Raw genomic sequence first — 6,446 nt, 5'->3', positions numbered from 1 at the left:
ATGCTTTGTGGGGGAATCCAAGGTGAAAAGTCCTTTGCTCATACAATTAGGTAGTATATATAACCAAGGGGTGATGCTTCCCCTTCCTTGTGACTTTTTGACTACCCTCATGACTGTTTGAATTCCCATAACTTGTCAACTTTACATGACTCTTCGTATTCCACACGTCCTTTGGGCTTCCACTTTACAATACATTTCTGAAACATATGTTACATCATTAGCTACAAGGTGTGGCATGTGAATACTCATGACATGAAATGACATGACACTATTGTCATTGACTAGATGATGTGGCCATGTCAAGCCATTGATATTGTTGAGTGTTTAGTGTATTCTTCTTCTTTTCACCTCTGTATGACTTGGTGATAAGGAATCTTCAATGATCTTTAAGTCTTGAGTTATGATCGCAAACTGATGTCCCTTTTTTTTCTTGATTGATCAGCTTGTGTGTTCAGCTATAATTGTGTCTTTCAGTAAGCTTCCCTTCTTCATATCCTTATTCATCATCTTGACATAGTGTGATAGAGTACTTGCATCTGCAATTCACTCGTGATGAGAGGACATTAGTCTGAAAACCCCCTAGTCTAAGGTAGTGCATTTTAATCCATTAACTGAGTTGGACCCAAGTCATAGGTCAGGAGAGAGGGCTCAGTGACTGTACAACACAAAGTTCTAGTAGCCAGGGGAAAATATTGAGCTCTGAGACTGTGCAGTGTGCAGTTCAGGCAGGACTGAGGGACAAGACTACACAGTTTTGGAGGCCAGTGGGACAAGCTGAGGGAATGAGCACTGAGAGGACACACTACACATTTTTTGGAGACAAGGGAGGTAGGGATACTGCACAATTTCATAGTTCATAGGCTCAGGGGAGGAGCTTGAGGTTTTTGATTATGCAACACACATTGAAGGTCATGCTGGGAGGAATGACTGCACAATTCTGGATGATAAGGCCAGAGCTTGAGCACATGAACTACACAATGCAACAATCATGGGAGACAAGAACTGTGCATTGCGCAATATCAAGGGGTGAGATCTCAGCTAGAGGACTATAACTGTGCAATGTTTATCGATATATTGTAAGAATGGTCTAGATTGCTATACAAGTTTTTTGCATTGTGTAGAAAAAAGGGCCTTTGTATATATTTGGCCTGGAAGGATTTTGTAAAGTTGAAAATTAAAGAAAACACATCCATTAAATATTCAGTTCTTTTCTCTCAAGATTTTCACATCAAGTCTTGTGTTGCAGCTACCATGCATAATGCATAGAAAGAGTATCATTTTGGATTTCAGGTATCTGTGGTTCATTTCTTTTAAGTTGAATCTCAAAGTATCCACGGTAATAATCATACTTGTCAACGTTCCAAATCCCAACAAGGATCCATCATCATGACAATTATTGAATTATGATAGAAGAAGAGATTAGTGAGAGGATAAATAGTAATAAGATAATTTGATTTTAAAGAGATGAGATTGGCTTAATTTTTTATTTTATTTTATTTTATTTATAATAATTATTAACCATTTTTAAAGTTTTATTATAATCAATATCTTTGAATGAATAGTTTTTAAATTTAAATTTATTATTATATCTTAATTAATTGATTAATAAATATTATAATAATAATTAAATTCATATTTAATAATGATATTTAATTCTTCCTAATTTTATTATTAATAAAATATAATTTTATTTTATTTTATTATTATATTAATATAACTTATTTTTATTAGATTTAATTAATTAGTTAGTTAATAGATATTATAATTAGATACTAATTATTATTGTAAATGATATTATAATTAGATACTTAATTATTTTATTTTTAATATAAGATAAATTGAAATTATTATTTTATTATAAATAATATAACTAATTTCATTAGATTAATACTCTTTTATCTAATTAGAATAATTAATTAATTAATAGATATTTTAATGTCTAATTATTCTTATATGTTAATTCTAAAATTATTGATTAATATAAACTAAATGATTAATAGATATTATAATAATTAATTATTATTATAAATAATTAATAATACTAATAATAATAACTATTTTTATTTTTAATTTTATTTTTAATATAATATCAGAAAGTTATAATAGGAGAGGAGCAGTTACCTGATTACTTGAGATGTACTAATGGTTCTAATCCCTTTGATTAAAGGAAACCAACTTCCACTGATCTCGATACCATTTCCCCTGTCTCCTTAAAATCAAATTAGCTTATTACTACTTATCCTCTCACTAAGCTCTTCTTCTATCATCATTCAGTAATTCTCGTGATGATGGATCCCTGTTGGGATTTGTAACATTGAAAGTATGATTATTACCGTGGATACTCCGAGATTCAACTTAAAAGAGTATCATATTTACCTCTACTACAAAATAATTGTACTATTTTTCCCACCTACATCTAAGCATTGAAGATCACCTACATAGACCAAAGAAACTCATTTTGTATTCACAAGTAATCAAACGTTGTCGCCTACACTATTTTGGGAGGCTCATTTTCGTGTTTTCCTTCAGATCTGATTTTCATTAGAAAACTTCACATGGAAAGGCCCTAAATTACTTATCCCAAAAAATAAACTCGTAACATTGATGAAAATGCCAAATATTAACATGCTAAGCCCTAACCAAAAAGATATATAGCAAGAGAAGAGAACATGGATTTATACAAATAAATAAATAAATAAAATTGTAGATTTAATCACTTAAACTACAGATCTTAAAATCCATATTTGTGTATTATTTTAATTCTTAGTCCTTTCAAAATTTGTTTTGCATAAGGGAGAATATAATTTGACAAACCCATTCTTAAAAACGTTATAGGAAAATAATCGAGGCTTTTACATATTTTATATTGCATGTACCTTAGTCCAATTAATATTCCATGGGTCATTGACACCTTGATATTCCAACAAAATATCAATGACATGACCTTCCTTAACAAGCATCGTGGTGGAGACATGCATAAAATAAAAATAAGACGGTCAATTAGACTGCAATGCATCTCGTTATAGTGAACTACAACACAACTTTTGAAGGATGCTAAAATTAAATGCATTAATATTTAAAAAATCAAATGAACATAGCTAAAACCATCCTTATATCATTTGTAAAAATTAATTCTTAAATATTTCTAGCTTCAAAGCATTCAACATAAAAATTATTCAACATTTTGTTGCCTATTCAATGTAAACTCATTAGCATGGTGCCTAACCCAATAGGGATATTGAGTGAGGATGCAACAAAAAGTAACAAGCACATACAGTTGACCCCATCCTTATATGATTTGTAAAAATTCATTCTTAAATCTTTCTAGTTTCAGAGCATTCAACATAAAAATTATTCAATGCAAATCATTCAACATTTTGTTGATCCTATTCAATGTAAACTCATTAGCATGGTGCACCCAATAGGGATATTGAGTGAGGCATGCAACGAAATGTAACAAACACATATAATTGACCCCAAAACCTCTTGTACGAAGATAAAAGCAATCAACCACTTGAGTTAGTCCACTAAGGTATTACTTTATATTTCTTTAATTAGTAAAATATATTATAATTTATTATAATTTTGAATACAATCTATATTTGAAAATGATTTAAAATTTGGGCAAAATTAATTACAATATACTATACCATGCTCCATCATAGCACATTTTGTTTTGAGTACATCAAAATAAGAGGATAGCTACTAAGTATCATCATTCTCTAAAATATTTCCCAACTCCTTACTTCATGGAAAGAAGATTGCACGAATTTTTTCAAACACTTACATACTAGGGTCAAGGTTTGAATGTTATATTTTAACAACACTATCATTTTAAGACTACGTTTTCGGATGTACACACACCAAATCACTTACATTAAAATCAATATGAGAGAAATGTCATATCAATTGATAACTTTTTCCCTCCTAGTATAGCAACAAATAGTATACCTGTATATAAAATGTCTATTGGAGATGGACATTGAGTAAACTAATGCTCGATCATATTAATAAAAAATACCTTAAATTTCTATAATTTCAAAAAGTAGGCTCATTATATTGGCTCATTACTTAAATCTATTAAATTTGGGTACATTATTAAGTTGAAAGTTACTAAACTTTGGTCAAATATTTTCTAGTTTACAAAACTAAGATATGGAAATAGATTGTGAATATGTTTTTCATAATAGCACCCCTGTGGTGTATTGGGTGATATTATATGAAAAATGTAAGATCTAACAATTGTAAAACATGAGATTTGGGGTTGTGGAACATTTCTGTTTATTGTGTAATTATTTAACATATTATGCTTCTAAAAGATACACATTATTATTTGTATAGTTATATATACATTAGATTAGACGTGTATACATAAAAGTGTGTGCATTTAGCATCTTATTCTAAATGAACAATTAAAAAATTGTTTGGGGTCACATCGTCATTTCAAAATCATTATCTCATCTGAAATCACTTAATATCCATATATTTGATAAAGAAGAATGGTAAGATTCATAAGACATTGCCACTAAAGGAATACAAACAGATGATTAAAAATTGAGCACTTACCCATATTAAGAGAACTTGAAGCTAATATGGTATCCCTTGCATCTTGTTACACCTCCTCCTAGTTGTATCTAAGAAAAAATCCAATGAAATAAGATTTCCCTCACTAGTAAACATCCTCTATGAAAATAGAACCAATAGTACTTCAAAAGCATATCCTAGCAACCAATGAAATGTGAATCACAAAAAAGGTGATAGTACCAAAATATAGTAAACAATCAAAGCCTTCAATTCATAAACTAAATGAAGATGAAAATTTGCATACTTCCTTGAGGCATGATGCCTAATAATAATGTCCAAAACCCTTAATGCATCTTTTGCTTTATCAAAAACCTCTCCTTGTATAATAGTTTGCAATGTTTTCATTGAGATATACGCAAATAATCCAATTTCCATCTTAAATTTATCTCCTTTTTCCTCTATTCTCTTTCTCTTCTAGTCCACCTAGCTAAGGCTTCCATCTCCAAAAATCCTTATTACATAAACATCAGAACAATAATTGAGAGAAATGCATAATAATTAAATTCCTAATCCCGACCCACTTAAAATCTTAATACTGGGGGGAAGAGAATAAACACATTCTAAGGCTAAACTATGAACCTTGGTCATAAAATAGTAAATATAAAGTTAGTCTTATAATTTGCACCACTCCCACTCATCATATGATATCAAACCTAAACAATGGATCTGATATCATAACTGACAAATATAAAATCCATATAAAGAAATAATGACAATGATCTCCACCACTAAACCATGAACCTTAAACCTTCAATCATATAAACATGGACTTTATCTTTCATTAATGAAGTAAAAAAGGTATGTTGTAAAAATTACATCATCGGACCAAAGTTTTGGGTATGCAATCTCGTATCCTCTACACATGCAAAGAAGGGCATCCTCTATAGAGATTTTATCTTTTCTAAATAATTCCATCCAAGTTGTGACTTACATGTAAAAATATTTATTATCCCCAAACAAAATGGCTTAGCATCTCCAATATTGGAAATTTCAAATCTAAATGTAGAAGTAAGTAAGAGAGAAGGAAAAACTTCCATGCTAATGAGGCAAAAGAAACTCAACATTATATAGTTTTAGATAAGCACTACTAACTAGGGGGAGTTAAAAATTCTTACCTTCTTGACCCCTTTCATCATCAACTATGACCATTCATTCAATGATGTTGCAAGAGATAGGCCCGATGGTAAACATGCTCTTCTCTCCATCATTTTTTTTTCCATATAGCTCATTGTCACAATATTTATCTGCCACCTTATCCATGATTTTTTTGCACATGGTCTTAGTAACAACTTCTCATTGTGTACCATCACATTCACTATTGATTGTGACATGAAGTCATAGGGAAGTTCATTTTAATTTTCTATATTCCTTTGCTTGAAAATATACTTCACATAATCACTGTAAGATGCAGTGGGTGAAGGAATCTATTTGCGAAATAATTATAAATAAACTTGTGCCAAATGAAATAACTCAATTACATTAGTGAAACTAAATTAATGATTTGAACCTTGGTGGCCTAAAAAACACCCCTATTTTAAGATCAATGATAAAATCAAGTTCTATTTAATAGCTCACTCGAACTTCATAAAGAAACAAGAACATAGAAGGATTAGAAATGACTATATTTACTTGCATCATATTCAAAAGCATCTCAAAGATTTGAGAAGGTCACTCTGAAGTGATTGGAATACAACATTACTAGCCTGCTAGCTTAACCTTGTTTTATTCAAATCATTGGATACTAACAGGGTGTCACAGAGCCTTGTGGTGTTGACATGTAAGGAGGAAGAGGGGGTGGAGGTGGGAGCTTCACTTATTGATGATTAGGGCCTAGAATCTCCCTTATCTCCATAGCAGAATAA

The sequence above is a fragment of the Pinus tabuliformis genome, chromosome 3_1, assembly GCF_031772625.1.
Source record: "Pinus tabuliformis cultivar Carrire ecotype Pingquan chromosome 3_1, CPIR1, whole genome shotgun sequence".
NCBI classification, from domain to species: domain Eukaryota; kingdom Viridiplantae; phylum Streptophyta; class Pinopsida; order Pinales; family Pinaceae; genus Pinus; species Pinus tabuliformis.
The sequence above is the reverse complement of the archived record's forward strand: the minus strand, read 5'-3'. Positions refer to the sequence as shown.